The 18093-nt window shown below is 37.2% G+C and overlaps 2 pseudogenes; one reads left to right on the forward strand and one right to left on the reverse strand.

The window, feature by feature from the left end:
- The first annotated feature begins 1290 nt into the window (after positions 1–1290).
- Positions 1291–7716, forward strand: LOC122349036 (annotated as a pseudogene).
- Positions 7717–12558: 4842 nt separating this feature from the next.
- LOC122349045 overlaps positions 12559–18093 on the reverse strand; it is a 9640-nt pseudogene continuing 4105 nt past the window's right edge.

Below are 18093 nucleotides of genomic sequence, written 5' to 3' on the forward strand. Positions count from 1 at the left end.
TTACAGCTGGTCGAATACGAGACTAATGTTTTATAATGTTCACACAATCTGTACTGTAAAGCCCTGCATCTTATCTGATTCTGAATTGTTCGATTTACACTGCAGTGTGAACTGAAAAAACAAAACCACGCATATAAAAGTATGCTGACCACTCATTTGTATCAGAATATATTCTTACGTGTTTATGTTCATGTGGCCATATTTAAATTTAGAGAATGCACTTTATTTCATGTAATTTCTTATACGTCTTTTGTTGTTTTATCCAAAATTCTGTACGATACTGTACATAGAGGTTAATAAAGACATAAAGATATTCCATTCTGATGTGAATGTCCCACATAGGAGAGTATCTCTGTCTTGTATCACCTGTTATGTGGCATTTTGGACATGAATTTGTTAATTTATTCTATTTATTTGGCTCTGTACATCACCTTTGCTTACAGCAAATGTCAATCGATCCATTTACTGAGGTGCAGTGTGTGTAGTCAATTAATAAAGAGATATTGTATAAAACTGCAGGCGTCTTTTATTTGCTTAATAACGAACGGAAAGTAAATCAAGACAAACTTTGAATGTTGAACTCCCTTGTCTGATGGTTTGAGTTGCTGGGGTTTTATTTTTTTGTGTGTTTGCTAAAGTATTGCTAGAATCTTGGTCAAGCAAACACAGCTGTAGACTTTTGGTCACAGAGCTTTTGACCTCTCTTATCACGTTTATGGATTATTTGTTAACGGAACTCAGAACAGGCTTTTTGTTCATTCAAAAACTAGCCAAATACTTGTATCATAAATAATAAAGTTCTCTGCAAGCAAAACTTGCAAACAAAGCACAACACTACCGTGACCTTTTATTTATTTATACTAGTAATTGCGAAAGCTTGACATACAAACTTAAAACTAACTTATAGTAAAAAGGAAATAATTTATTTCCTTTTGATTCCCATATATTTTTAAAATTTATATCAATCTTGTATGTTCATGTAATAAATAAATTAAATAATTTATAATTAATTGACTACAGTTTCTCGTACGTGTAGATTGTCCAATCATCATACGGCAACGGTCAAACCTGACCAATCGCGTCGCTCGGGGGGCGGGTCGAGGGTGTGTATCCGCAATGACAACAGGAAGTGGCTGCATACTGGTTTAATCGCTTGCCGTTTTATACTTTTCGTATCAGCTGACAGTCTGGGAGCCGCGCAAGATCGCAAAGACGCAGAAACTCACGACTACAGCTGTTTAATCGACACTCGCCGCGATGACGGCGCCCGAAGAGGCCTGAGCTCGCTTTCCTCGGCGGTCGTCGTCCTTTCCAGACATCCAGAGCAGCTCGACGCTGGACGTCGCTATTTATAGGAGAAGTAGGAAAATAACCGGAACATCGAACATGCCGGGTCTAACGTGAAGGTAACGCCTCTAGCTGGCCTCTAGCTTTTGAAGTGCACTAGAGTCGGTGTCTGGTAACGTGATATCTGTCTTCATAGTACGTACTAAGATATTCCACGCAACCCACAGAATCAGGCTGCTTTATATGAATCGGGTTTTTTTTGAGGGCATTCAAAGCTGCTATATGACCAAAAGTAGGTGATTGCTACGTGCAGCCATGAGTGACTTACTTACAATGACATTATTTCACATTTGGCAGCCAAAATTGGGTTTTCCTCTTAGGCTGTGTTCAAAATGTCACACTAGCGTAGTGCGGTATTGGCAATATGTACATTATATAGCTTACTTAATAGTCTTTTCTACAACGGCGTGTCTCGTGACCTCGAGAGATTGCATGTGGAATTGAGCAAGTTATGGTTTTGTCAATAGAATATGCTTAATTATTGTTTTTCTCTTCAAGTAAAATGCCTCAGGGAAAAACGATTTGTTGTTCATAGTAGAACGTGACGGGTGTGCACTGCATTGTGGGAAACACGTGAAATTAGTATTTTGTGCAAACCTGAAATTCACCCACTGTTGCCATTAATCTGGTATAAATGTAGTATTGTAGTACACTATTCTGAAAGGAGCCTTTGTGATGGCCTGGGTGTTCACTTTTTTTCTGCTGAGCACTCATTGGTCACATGGTCTAAAAATTCACATGTATCCACTTTCCCGGGCAGTCCAGCCTACTAGAATGAAGTGGAAGTTTTCAGCTTTTGTAATTATTGGGAAATGATGTTGTCTCATCGTAAGCTGATCTCATTTCCCTTCGCTGTACTGTAAACTCCAACGTCTTTGAGAGAATAAGGAAATGGGAAGTCAGAATATTCCCAGTGAAATGTGTGCTTGAACTCCGCCACACCTGTCCTCGGTCAGAGCTCATGTGCTTTCTCACACACACAGCTGCTTTCTCACACACACACACACACACACACACACACACACACACGCAGAGACACAGCTTTGTTTGTTTGCATAACACACAGGTGGAATGTTTTCTAGATTGAAAGGTGTGTATTTTGATGCCACATTACCTGAGTAATTAAAGTTGTATGACTCCTTTGATACAGAAAGTACGGTAACTCTACTATGTTATTAAGCTTGATGTGAATATCGATGTTGGTATTTTTCATGTTCACACACACACACACACACACATATATATAATATATATATATATACATATATATATATATATATATATTCACACAGATAGACATATACTGTTTTTACAGTAATTTTTTTGCCTTACTGAGCAAAAGGACACTTCTTTCATAACCTTTTCTCTTTACAAAACCCACTCTAAACTATCTGTTCTAAAATAATTGAAAACTAAAACGATGAATAAATTGCTTTGTTTGAGTCAATATCTACAATGATTTTAAAAATCCATATTCAGTAATCTGAATCGCTAGAAATCAGGGCGGTAGTCTTGATTGATTAGTCTTTAAATGAAAGGTTTTGTAATATTAATTACATTTTTATTTGTATTTGCATAGTTGGCGTGTTATAAATGAACGTTTTTAAACATCAGAGTATTAGATGATCACAAAGGTCATCTAAATTAAGAAAAGAGCATACACAATTATATATGCGTTGTCGACTTATAATAACTAATATGGTAGCAGCATTTTACATTTCTAATATCTAACCTGTTTTCTCCATATAACTTGATCGTGATCCAGAACAGGCATCATTAAGAAATCTGATTTCATTTTTTGAAAACGAGACACTTTTGCGCGGCTTCGCATGCTTTTTTTTTGGACTGGGGAAGGGTTTGAGTTCTGAGAATCACGGCGCCGTAAAAGCTTAGCTGTTTTAAAGAGAAATAAAGGAAGCTCATACCATATCTTCCCTTTCTGTCTCCGTTTCAGGCTGAAGTTCTTCTGTAATGCCGCTGTATCGAGCCTGAACCATGAACTCGGTGTCTCCCAGCGCCGCTCAGTACATAGTGGGCAGCGGCGCTCATGAGGACAAGCCCTCAGCACAGCCCAGACGCCACAACGGCCACGGCTCGGGCGCCGACAGCCCGAGAGAAGGCTCTGGAGAACCTGATGAAGTGGATCGCCTCAAAGCCAAGTTCATGTCCGCGTGGAACAACGTCAAATATGGTTGAGTTTTTCTTTCATGCATTCGTTACTGTTTGCTAACTGCTTCTGTATGACTGACACAAATGATGACAAAACGGTCCCTTTTTCCCAGGCTATTTTTAAAGTCCTATGCGTAAGCACGTGTTCAACAGCGACCGCAACAAATATCACTGACTGTATCTCATTAAAGGAATAGTTTAGCCAAAGATGAAAATCACGGCATATTTTACTCATCCTAGGTGTATATGACTTTCTTCTTTTCGGACGAACACAGTCAGAGGTTTTTTATAAATGTAGCTTGGTAATGCAGGTGGCCATTATTTTGAAGTTCTGACTGTGTTTGTCTGAAAGAAGAAAGTCATATACACCGAGAAAAGCTTGTGGGTGAGTAAAATATGCCAATAATGCATTTTTGAGTGAGCCATTTCTTTAAGTTGCTCTCCTTGTTTTCCCAGGCTGGGCCGTTAAATCCAAAACTACCTTCAACAAGACCTCCCCTGATCCTCCTGGGCCAGTCGTATCTGTTCAACACTGAAGGTGAGTCACGCGTGAGTCAGCTTACAGGGCTAAGGAAAAACTCTTTCATTAATTACTCACCCTCATGTCGAACCTGTAAGAGCTTTGTTCATCTTCAGAGCGAAACAAAGATATTTTGATACATTCTGAGAGCTCTCTGACCTTTCATAGACCGTAAGATCCTTACACGCTTGCATGTGACGTCCACGGATTCAACTGTAGTTGTACAAAGCAACGAGAATACCAGAAAAAAAAATCACATTATTGAAAATGTTTGATCTGAATGCAAGTAACGGATCTTTTGGTTTATCACCTATGTGATGCTCTCCAAAACAGCACTGTGAGGTGACACAGAGGAGACGGATTGGTGAATCGTTATTTTTGTGCACATAAAGTCTGTAAGAGGTCCAGAGAGCGCTCTTAGGTCATTCAAAAATATCTTTCCGTTCCAAAGGATGAACGAAGGTCTTTCGTGTCAGGGTGGATGTGAGTGTTAATAATTAATGACAGAATTAAACTTGTCTGCCAAATCCCATCACTGGAGAATAAATGTCTTCGGCGATTTCTCTTTGGGGCAGACGAGGTGGATCGCCTCGCAGGCGTTCGTGTCGTGTGTGTGGCTCACCTACAGGGAGGGAGTTTCTCAGTTGGAAGGATCCAGCCTGACCACGGACTGCGGTTGATGCATGCTGCGCAGCTGACAGATGCTGCTGGCGCGCGGGTTACTGCAGCACCTCATGCCTCCAGGTCTGAGCTTCTGCACCATGAGTTTATTCGTACCTGAATCCCTTCTGAAAAATCTATTGCTTTTATTAAATATGAATAGTCACAATAAACTATTCGTTTTTAATTCAACCTTCCACAAAATCAGAGCAAAAAGCCTTAAATTCATAAAGTTGAATGTTGCATGCTGTGCAAAAATGATTTAAGTATTTTCGTTTTGTTTTCCATTACAAATATCTAAACCTTAAATCAAGATACTGGACTAGCAAAAATAAAGATATGAAGTCCTGTTTTCTGAGAAATTAAGACAATTAACTGATTTTACATTAGAGATAACAAATAAAGGGCAGTGGGTTTTGAATTAGTCTTTGATCAGAGTCTCCATTGGCAAATATTTGTTCTGGTTTAATTTTTATCGATTTTCTTAACACTTTTTTTCATCTCAAGCGAATTTATCTAGATTATATTTTCTTTTATTTATTTTCTTTTAAATGACTTGATGGAGGAAGTTGCATTTAGAAATGCTAAAGTGTTTCTCCTTAGAAATGTAATATATATATACTATGATTCAAACAGTTGGAGATTATTTTTGGTCTCTTAAGCTCTCCTATTTGCATTTATTTGTTCAAAAATACAATTAAAAAAATAACACTGATAAATATGAAGACTAAATAAAAAGCTTTGATTTATGAAATCTTATAAATGCATTATAAATGCCTTTACTGTCACTATCAATCGAATTAATGTATGCTTGCTGAATATAAGTGTTTATATATATTTTTTTTATACACAGTAGTAAAAGCTTCACTTCTATAGACTCATTCTGCTCTCTGTATCTCAGACTGGAGGTGGGCAGATTGTCATCTGCTGACAGATGTTGATTTTGAGGTGCTAAAGCCCCGCTGCCTCCCCCGTCCCGCTGGGATGTCTCTTCCGTCCTTCAGTTCTTCCTAGACCAGTCCCATTTCGCAGAGAGACCCGAGCTCTGGCGGCAGCACCCTGCCCGCTGTCCTGCGCCCGGCCGTGAGCCTCAGCTGGAGGCTTTGCACCGAAAGCTGCTGTCTTGGTTTGGTGACCATCCTCAGCTCCTTCGCGCCCACCAGCTGGTAGAGCTGGGAAAGGAGTCGGGGAAGAGAGCGGGACTGGGTACGCCCGTCCGTAGTAGCACACATGCTGAGGTTAGAGGAGAGCAAATGAATCTCATCGTATTGCTAGCTTTTTAATAACTGAACCTTTGACCCTTTGTGATTTAATGTCTTGTGTTCCTTATCAAGGAAAGCCGTGGCCAGAACCCTCTGAGTTTCACGACCTGGCTGTATATACACGTGGCGCAGGACTGCACTGGTGAGGGCTTCAGTCTCATGAGTTGTGCATCATATGATGTTTTTCAGAGAAACTGAAACTGCAACGCGTGTTTGTAAGTGATGCTTAGCTCGTGCTTCTGCTTGTGTGTGTGTTTCAGTGGCATAAAGGAGACGCCATGAGGCTGTGTGAGCCGCCACTAACACAGGATCTGTCCTGAGAGCTGGAAATCAGTCATTATACTAGTGCCAGTGCGACTGGGAGGAGAATCACTGAACCTCCTACATCGAGTGTGTTAAGGTACAAATACAGTGCACTTACGTGTAATAATTCTTTATTAATATTGAAATAATTATGTATTGACGCCTTGATTTTGGTGTTTGCATCAAAATAAACATGCAAAAGTAATTTCAATTTTTTCTATGCATGAAAAGCATATTATATAAAAGCAAAATGTCTACTTTAATGGTTCAAAAACTTCAAATGTGGAAAATGTTTCATCGTAGTTCAGCATATCATATTTATGTAATAAAACTAAACTACATTTATATATTATATTATGTTATATATTTAAAAATTATTTGTAAAACATTAAAGAAAATTTTATAAATTGTGAATAAGCTGTAATTTTTGATAATTAGCACAAAATGCATGATGAAATATATATATATATATATATATATATATATATATATATATATATATATATATATATATATATATATTGCATTTATAATATCCTCTTTTTTCTAGAACATTCTAAGTTAAAATGCTGTATAGGAATTATTGGAGGAAAACCTACAAGCATTCCCTGTTTTTATTGGCTTTCAAGGTACGTTGTCTAAGAGCTGTTTTGATTGGTTACTGCGCCCCTGTCCGCTTCTCTGATTGGCAGCTCTCTGCTTCCAGACGAGCAGCTATTGGTATCTAGACTCACTACTGTCAGCTGTGTACGCCACCCAAGGCAACTTCTCCCTAGAGGTGAGATAGCAACCGCAGCACTCGCATTTTAAAGTTCTGAGCGCATGGAACCGAAGCTGCATGAATCTCGCTTTCTCTCGCAGTCCCTTTCACTGTGTAACCAGTTCAGGAAGATGAACTTCAGCCGTATGATCCCAGCGCACCATCGCTTCTACGCCAGACTAAGACAGACTCTTGAGTCTTGTGCTCAGCGGTCAGTGATGTGAGTGTCTTGTTTGAGTCAATAAGATAAAAAAAAAATACATTTATATTTAATAAATTTAAATTATTAAATAAATTTTTCACTGAAAATTCTTATATATATATATATATATATATATATATATATATATATTATATAAGCCATTTGGTGAATTAATGCATAAATATTAAAAAGCAGAAATAAATACTATAATATTTTTTTAAATATGATATAATTTGTTCTTTTCAGGCTTTGTCAGTTCCTAAAGAGAAGTACTCCATCTTACATTTGTAGAGGGCAGGACAGAACTATGGCCTGGAGGGGCAGACAGGGTCCATGGACGGTCCTGCAAACATTTTCTCGCAACAGAATGAGCAGAAACAACAAAAGAGGAAGTACAGATGAGTTTGTGCTCCTGCAGAATGCTCAAGACGGACCCAGACCCCTGCACCGACACAAAACCGCTGTTCAGAATACAAGGCAAACCTGGCACTGAGTTTCACCAAAACCAAAGGAACTAAGAAATTATATTTTGCGTAAAGAAAACACTGCATGGTCAGGATGTTATTTTTACTCTGTTAGGCAAATTTTCCTTCTTTTCATTTATGATAAAGAAACCCCACGACAAGCGTTGTTTCTTTGCAAATTGTTACTTTGATTACTGCATTACAGTATGGTTGCTTGCTACGTTAATGAGAATTTCAAAAAGGAAATGCGCGTGATTTATCAACATGAAAATGAATCCCAAAATAAGGCTAGTTTTCTTAATGCATAATATATTCTTAAAGGTCATGATATTTTGGCAAGCTTCTCCATCAAACATATTGTTTTTTTTGTTTTTTTTTTTATCAGCTGATTCAGCCAATATTGAAGAATGGTCGATTCAAAAATGAACAACTGCTGAAATGTACTGCAGACGAGTCGATGGCTTGAAGTTTGCTCTGCTCGAAAAGATTTAGCTTCACTTTCTCACTGGCGGATGCTCTGCAAGTGAATGGGTGCCAGAATGAGAGTCCAAACTGCTGATGAAAACATCACGATAAAACACGGTTTAAACACAGCCTTTTGCTTCACAAGGTGATCGGGCAGAACTGGGGCGGCGGGTTCCTGTGGGTTATTGTACTTTATCGGTTAAGCTCGGACGGCACCACCACTGCAGAGGATCTATCGTGAGTAAATGATGCTAAACGGTCCAAACGAAGAACAAACTCATTCACGCCATTGTTGTAGATGATGGATCATTTTAATGCGACGCTACCTTTGGCCGTAGTATTCCTTTTAAGGTGTATATAAACGCATTACACACTAACATTTTGTCTCATACACTGAAAAACACATTTCTTGCTGTTAGTCGCTGTCTTTAAGAAGTTACAGAGGTGCTCTAAAACGCTGACAATCCAGGCACCAAGCGACTATGGCTGGATGTTGTGTAAATTAAAATCTCTCTGCTTGGTGCTTTCTTTATTTAATTGTGTATTTTAATGGGCAATCACACGTAGTAATTTTCAGCCCAGAAGTGAGGCGCGCATCGGTCTGATGCCGGAAGCTGTCTGAATATTTGATGTGTGACTTTTGCTTTTGCTTGTTCAGGTCAACAAAAATAGCTGTTACTGTTCAACTATTTGCTGTTAATTTTATTTACTTGTACTTTGGATCGTCGCTCGATGACTATCGATGAAAGCTGAAATGTTGTCAATGTTTGAACAATCGTAAGCTTTTTTGAATAATCAGTTTTTCATTGTAAGAAATGCTTTATGTGACTTTTTCCTTTGACATAATTATGGAGAGGATTTTTAGTTTATTGTGTTTTTTTTTTTTATTGGGAAGATGGAAATGCTCATTGAATAGCAAGAGACAGTACGTTAATATATGACATTAAAATAACAGTATTTTTTCAAACAGTTATCTTCAGTTGAGTGCATCTAGCGGTTGTTAAAGAATTTATGAGCAGATGATTAAGTCCGAACAAATGTATTAAAATTAGTGATATGTCACCTGATCACAAAATTAAAGTTTTAAATTTTGTATACTTAGAATGATGCCTGAGTTAAATATGATATTTATCAGATATGTTATCAGTGATCAATGAAAAGCTATTTATTCGTTTCAAAAAAATTGAAATTAATATTAATATTGAGCTCGACAGAATGTGTTGTTAAGAGTTCATTCTAACGTAGATCATCACCTGCCAGATTTTTTCAGTGCCTCTTTATTCAAATATTAAACCATCCCACCATATCAATAAGCTATTTATCAGTATACTTTCGGCTTGGCTTCGAGTGTCGTGGCGACTTTTGCTTGAAGAGGTGTGAAGCGGCAGGTGCCGATTGCCTGTCGACAGGAGCGAGATCAGGCGGAATCACTGAGTTCAGAATACAGGTGCACACGGTCAGTACGACCGATGGCTACTACGGCTTCATACGACGCTTTATTTGGCGGCTGCGTGTGATTTAATGATTGCTTGCAGAAAGATGCAGTGGAACAGGAAGTATTCTGATATCGGTTATTTCACCATTACCTGTGATAACACGACCGTAATGCGTTTCGTCGGATGCACGGTAATTTCAGATAAATTTATTATAACAGTCGCAAAGATTGTGATAAAGCCGACATTTTGTGATTACGCAATATTTCATCGATATTTTAACGAGTTCAGCGAGCATGCGTTATTGATGACACAGGCTATGCTCGCTTGTGTCACAGATGCATGTAGTCAGTAAAATAGCAGTTTGATGATATTCCGGAGTCACTCGAGTTTGTAGTCACATCTGCCGAGAGAAGTAGACATATTATAAACCAGAAACGCATTCTTTCACCGTTCTGTTCTCTGGTGATGAAACGACAGGGCAAGAAGCTTCAAAGCATGTTGTGGTACACATCCCAATACCAAGATATGAGCAAATACAGAACGAGAAAAATCATGACGACTCTGTGAAAAATGTCCAGAACACTATGGGACCTGAACATGCTTAGTTACATTCATGCAGGTGTACACAAAAGTGCTCGCCATTTATATTGTTACCCTAGTGTTTATTTTAAACCTAATACTCAGATATATCAGTGCATTTACTATGCAGTTATGCATGAAATTTATTTAGCAATTTACAAATGTATGATTTATCTTTATATATATATGTATATGTATATATGTATATGTATATATGTATATATATATATATATGTATATATATATGTATATGTATATATATGTATATGTATATATATATATGTATATGTATATATATGTATATGTGTGTGTGTATGTATGTATGTGTGTGTGTGTATACATAATGTATATGTGTTTAATTTTAGTTTACTAAGGTTGTCTGCTTTTGTCTTTTGTGTTACTTGCTTGTAATAGGCCCGCTTTTAGTCATTTTTACCAACATATTTACATAGTAATAAAGCACGATCAAATTGTCTTCTTACGGCATTTGTCCTTTGTTTGCTGGTTTTCAGTTTGCAGTAGATATGTTTGCCGGCTTGTTTGTAACATCACTCACCTCCCAACTGGCAAATCATCGAGATCATGTAGTTCCCTGGCCTCGTTGCACTGCCCCACCTTCCAGAGTTGCCCAGCGTAAGAGGTTTGTGCGCCATCGCTTGAACACATGGACCATTTATGATGATGCCTGAGATTGCTCAGGTCGCCAGGTGATTGCTATAACGACAATGGCATCTCTGAGGCTTCTGCTGCCTGGGGTGGAGCTGCCGTGAGAAAGCGACGCCCTGATAGTGTCTGCTGATAAATGCTTCAGAAAACAAATATTGAGAGATATACCAGTCAAAAGATATTGGCTTAGTGACGCTTATTCCCCAAACAGTTAAATGACGTTGTTATCAATAGCAGACGAGGTCTGCTTTCAGAATTATGCAGGTAATTTAGTGTGTCGCCAGCTTGAATGAAAAATATCGCTTTCTAAAAACAATATATCATGCCGACATTATTGTTTATGCTTATCACAATGTTAAATGAATATCGATGTATTGTTGAGCTCCCGATGCTATTGTTGTCATACAGTCAGTTTTTTAAATGACAAGATTCATTGTTATTTTAAGAAATGTAATAATGCCATTTAAATAATTGTTAATATAGCATACATATATTTTGCTGGGCTTATTTGTTTTTTAGCTTAATTGCTATTCTTCATATGCCTTTCCTTCTTTCAATGTATTAGGTGCTGTATTGAGTATTTTTGTGTGTGTGTGTGTTTATGAGTTTAATCATGGCTATTTTCAGCTTTTCTCGATAAGAGATGTTCTGACATACACAGTTGGTCACCAAATGAACATAACTTCACTCTACAAATGCCGCCAGACAGTGTTTGATATTACTGTACCCAACATGATGGCATTTAGCAAAGAACTAACAGGACTAGGTTCATGGTTCGGCACCAGAAAATGCCGATGCATGAAGAGCTCATCAGAATTAACAAAAATACTATTTAGCTCAAAACCTAGTGTTGTAGTATTGCTGAAACAGATAAGGGACATAATTTAAGCTTGATTTTGCTTAGTACTGTATTCTCTGTCTTCACTCCGTTTCAGCTGTAATGCCTTGCTTTTAAGTGATGCAGGAAATAGTAAGATACTTGCTTTTATTTACCTGTACCTTAGTTTATACTGGTCAATCATTCACTGTTGCAGTTCAACTTTTATTGATTTATTAGCAGCTCTTGTAATAAGCATGTTCATTCAACACGTTGCGTAAAAGTGGCCAGCAAAAATGGTCTCTTTGTGCGGTCGTTGCCGTTAAACGTCATTTAACGCCATCACGTCAGCCACGAAGACTCTTCCGCAGGCGGCGAAGGCGTCGGCGCCGGAGGTGAATTGTCGATGGATCGCCAGAACTGGACAGCGGACCACTTCGCCGGCAGCCAACATATCTTCCGCCACGAGTCGTCAAGAATCGGAGATCGTCAGGCGCTTGCCACGCGGTGTTGTAGCTTGGGCACCTTCGCTGCGCTTCAGCGCTCAGCGGCATATCAGCCGCACGATGGGAATCAGTCGATGAGTGGCGGCGGGCGCAGTAGGTCTGCCGGGACGGAAAGTCGCAGACTTCTGGGGAGCGGCGCCATACCCGTCCGTACGGTAGCCTTCTGCTCACGCTGTCGCCGCTGGGGCGCAGATATATCAAATTGTTATTGGTTATTAGCCAGTTAAAACCATGCACCTTCTGGCTCTGGTTAAAATCTGAGAGTTTTCGTTGCACATCGTTAGCGTAGGTTTTAGATAGTAGTTAATGTTCAGTTGTTGCGTTACGACCACCGGCGACCGACGGTGAGATATTGTGGTTAATGCACATTTTAATAATGAGTTAACTGGTCTCTACGAAAGCTTAAAAGTCGTCAACCTTACAGGTCGGGTATTTTGGCGACTGGTCACACTTCGGCCTCTGCTTGTAGTCGTCGACGGCAGAGGCGGCAGCGCCGGCCGAGTGTTGCGCCTTCACCACGCGGAGGAGGAAGCGAGTTGTCATCTTAATACGACACAAATTGTCACATATTCATATTATATAGAGTGAAGAGAGCATATATAATTCATAGCATATACATTTTTTATTTACATATATATATATATATATATATATATACATATATATATATATATATATATATATATATATATATATATATATGTAAGATGTATATATATAGTTAGTTGTAGTTGTAAATACTAAAATGTCCCGATATCTTAATAATAGCTTATAAACGCAGTTGAAATGAATACAATCTGTTAACATGAGACAGAGCGTCACGTATTGCAAGTTAAATAAAAATATTAAACAAAGAAGAGTAGCAATTGATCGCATTAGGTGCGATAATAAATACATACCTTTTCAAATATATTGTAAAATACTTAATAATACTTGATCAAATATATCTCAGCAAACAAGAACTTGATTCATTTACCAGTACACACAACATTATTTTTACTGTGCCGTCATTCATTACTTATGAGCCAGGTGTGTAATAGTAAGCTTAGCAGCTTGTCACATGCACTGAGTCTGTTGCATATGTTGCTCAGTATTTTTGTCATTGTTACATTACAGTATCATGTGAAATGCAAACCAGTTAAATATTAAACACAGGTAACTGCACAGTTGTCTTAGTTTGCATGTGTTTTTCTCTGCAAAATTGTCAGGCTGGTTTACAAACATTATGTTTCACGACATACCCACGCGCGACTGCTAAGGCCTGAGCAGAGTGTGCCACAAGATTTGTTTCAGGACTATAACACTTTCAAAACCACAGCACCTGTGATACAACTCTGAATTACACCTTAACTGATCACAGTAACATTGCAATGCCAGTATTGAGACACTGTGATTGCTGGGTCAGTAGATCCCCATAAGGAACTTAGGGGGTATGTTTCCTGCATGTGTCACTGTGGTAAAAGCAGTAAGACGGGCTCAAACCTGAATGTACCCAATCAGTCGTTAGCAATGTTGTAGTAGTTGTTGGATTGTTTTCAGGGTTATGGTTGACAAAACAATTCTTTTAAAATTAAATACACCGAACAGTCAAAATGTTCATTGGTTTAACTTGAATTAAAATAAAAATATATAATAATAATAATATTACACTATATGTGTGTATAGTATGTATGTATATTTGATTTAGTTCAACATTTATTAACATTAGTAAAAAGTTGTACAATATTAAAACTGAGCTTGTTATGTGTATATATAAAATATATGCATTTGCACATTTTAATTTTATATATTACATATTTATAATATGTTCTAAATATTTTACATTTCAAAATAAATATATTAAAAATTTTTTGCTTCATATTTACGGTCATCATCACACATCATCATCATCAATAAATAGCCCCAAGAACGAGAAAACTAAAATAGTATGTTGAGCTACAAATACTGGTACGCAAAGGTGCATGCTAGAAAGTATTAGTGGTTACTTACGCAGCAATAGTAATGTGTTTCAGTTTTCGCCTCTTTGCTTTCATCATTACGAGTGAGCAGCAAGTTTGTCATCATGAGTCAAAGACATCTTTTGATGACCAGATACAGGGTACGCTGGCTGGTGTCATCGTCACATCACACATATGATATATATAATATTTATTGATATCACTTATGCCAATCAGTATGGCAGCGCAGCTCACACAGAGGTCTTCTTCGTTTAACACTGTGAATTGCACTAACTGCAATCGTGTGCAAGCATGTCAGAACATCAATGTGTTATTCATAACGCCAAGACAGAATACTGAATGAAGATCAGTGATTGCCACGAAACCACTTCAGCGAGTGCCGTCAGGCATCTTCGCGCACGTCACAACATGGCTCAGCTAGTTTGGCCATGACTCTTAAGACATTCCTGAAATAGCAGGACAAACAACAAAAGCAGATTTGAAGAAAACGTCTTCTTGTGGAAGGCCAGCTTGTAGTAAGAGAAATCACACTTGTTAATGTACAAATGAAGAATATATTGTATTAATAGTATTTAAAATACAAAGACGTCGAGCAAAAAGCAGTCTGCCTTTAGAAGAACGCTTTGTATTTGGATACCACACACGATTATATTCTTCATTTTTTATTTTTTATTAACAAATTGGCGGTGTTTTTATTCTTACTACAAAAACAAGTTTATTACCAAAGAGGTTGTTTTTTTCTTAAAATACATCTTTTTTGTTGTTTTGTCCCTCCACTGGCCTCTTTTAGGGTCAATGTAAAGTCATGAGACGGACGTGACTCAAACAAACAGGCCATGATATGACCTGCACGCCGAGGATCGCGCTTGAGGATTAATTTTGGCAGCATAAACGAGTCGTTGCGAGCTTTAATCACCGATCTCATTCAATTCTTGTCTGTGCGGGCGGTGATATGAATCTACATTTGAATGTCGTGACAAACATTGCTAATTTTTTTTTTTTTTGGATTAAAGAAGTTCAAGTATTTGAATACCGTTGTTCCTCAAGTACATCCTCATAAACTGAAGAAGACCTCTGTGTGTTTACGCCAAAATGCCACCCCAGACTGGGAGTGTATAAAAGCGTGTATGCGTGTGTGTGTGTGTATATATATATATATATGTGTGTGTGTGTGATTTATCTTAATCCAGACACCCAGCTTCTCCAGAACACGTGAAATTCTTCTCCTGGTACTCTTCTCGGTCATCCAAAAGTTGTCTTTGTCCTTCAGGATGTCGTGCTAAGCACCGCTCCACCAAAAACACCATGTGTTTATTTCTACGTGGAGGATCCGATGTGATCTTAAACTTCTACAGAGGCAGAAGTGAAGACGCATTTAGTAAAAACAGCAATGGTGTAAAATGCATGAAATTATTACTAATAAAATTCTAAACTTGATGCACAGCAAGATTAGACATTGCAGTGTTGTTTTATTTGTATCAACATACTATTTTTAGTTTTTCTGCATTCTTGGAATTTTATTTGTGTGTGTGTGTGTGTGTGTGTGTGTGTATAAATATAAACAAAAAAATTTTTAATATATTTATTTTGAAAATGTAAAAAATATTTAAATTTATATTATAAATATAATATATAAAAATTAAATATACATGCATGTGTATTTATATATACACATAAATATTTAGTTTTAGTAGTATTTTTAACTTTTTTACTAATGTTAATAATATTAATTCATACGTGTATATACATACATACATATATACACACATACATAATTTTTTTCATTATTACATATTATTATTATATATTTTTTTATTTTTAGTTCAAGTTAAATTAGTAAATTAAATTTTTATTCGATTTCAGTTAATGTTTAATTTTAAAAGAATTGTTTTATTAACCATAACAACCCTGAAAATTGAAATCCAACAAACTACTGCAATATTTGCTAACATTTGATTAGATTTTATTCAAGGTTTAGCATCTGCAAACACCACAGTGACCTTACATGCTTGGGGGAAAAACAAAAACACCCCTCAAAAAGGGAAAAGTTCCCCCTTAATAAAGGAAGTTAATTTGGCCCAACAGTCCAGATAATCTCAAATACTGCTGAAGAAATTGCAATGTTGTTAACGGTCAAAGTTAGAGGTGAATATCACCACCTAGTGGTCTGAACCAGAGTCTGTATCACAGGTTAGCTGTGGTTTGCAAGAAGTGTTATAGTTAATGAGAGTTTGTCGACGTCTCCTCTCAGCACTCTCTCCAGGTAGATAAGGAGTTCGGGCCCAGACGAGACGGCATGACCAGGATACATCAGTAGAGCCGCCCCGCCACAAGACAATGTGTGCTTGTAAAACTCAGCCCTGACAGACACACACACAGGAAAACACATACCAAATAAGACCACAATATTATAGTTACCTACATGTTTAGTAGGTATTTAAACAGGTTTTTTTTTCTTTTATTTCCACATGATGCTTTGTAAACACAGTCTGAGACAAACACTAGACAGATAAATAAAAAATACTTGGAACAATGTATGTAATAGATGAAGAAATATGTATTGCATATAACACTTTAAATCTATATTACACACACACAAATACACTATATGAAATAATGAGATGGCAACAAAAAATGTGAAATTAATAATTATAAATCGTTTAGTATTTATAATTAAAAATGAATCAAATTTTGCATGGTAAAATGAGGATCATATTTGATCAAATATTATTAAATTATTTTACAATATATAACAGAAAAAAGGTATATAATATTTTATTATTCCTTTAGTATATCGCGATCAATTTGCTATGAATAAGCATTTCATTATTTTTTTTATTTAGCGCAACATATAATATAACGTTGACGCTTCTCTGTCTCATACAGGTTAAAAAGCTTTCAAAATCTATAATTAAGTAATTAATGATTTCATTTTTCAACAAGGTCTTACTAAGTAAATATTAAAGATATCAAGGTTGCATTTTACAGAATGTTTCTTTACATATATATATACACATATACATATACATATAAATAATTATTATATTATAGTGTGTGTGTGTGTATATATGTGTATATATATATATATATATATATAGTAGAGAGAAATATATATATATATATATATATATATATATATATATATACACACTATTATAATATAATACTATTTATATATATATATGTATATATATATATATATATATATATATATATATATATATATATATAAAAATGTAATAATATGAATTATATAATACATACCTTTCACTCTATATGAATGCTGAATGTGTGATAGAAATATTTATAGAGACCAGGCATCGGCGTCGGCGGCCTGGATGGTGTTGGGAAGAGTAGCCCAGCTACTAACTTAATCCCTTCACGTTACCGAGGTGAGGCTGGAAACAGAGCCTCCGGAGCCCGGAAGCGCCTCGCCGCCCACTTTAATCACCCTACCGTCCGGCAGCCATAAGCCCAGAGAACCAGAGTGAATACGGGCCCTCCGCCGCCCCCTCTGGTGGCGGAGAGAACCAGTCCGCCAGGGGCCACCGGGCTAGCTCTAAAAGGTTTATGACGGCTTTAAATGCTCGCTTAGGTTCTCGAGTTAATAAACCTCCATTGGGCGCTGAACTCACCGCGTAGGACTCCACCAGCACGGGTGGTCTCCAGAGCGAAGCTTCTGCCCTGCTCGATGGTTATAGCCCACGAGCACAGCTCCTTCATCATCCTCACCGCCTCAAGTCCGCCGAGTGGTTGAAGGCGAATTGCCGCAACAACAGCAGCTGAGAGAGACGGAGGGCATTGAGACTGCAACTACTACATCTAAAACCTACTCTGTTCTTTTTTGATATAAAGCTGCAACAGAACTCAAATATCAGATCAAAACATACAACTACATGAAAATTAGAAGCGCTGTATGGTTTAATAATAATAATAATAATAATAATAATTTGAGTTTTAATGCACGCCTCAGACTGTA

The sequence above is a fragment of the Puntigrus tetrazona genome, chromosome 1 (genome assembly GCF_018831695.1).
Source record: "Puntigrus tetrazona isolate hp1 chromosome 1, ASM1883169v1, whole genome shotgun sequence".
Lineage (NCBI taxonomy): Eukaryota > Metazoa > Chordata > Actinopteri > Cypriniformes > Cyprinidae > Puntigrus > Puntigrus tetrazona.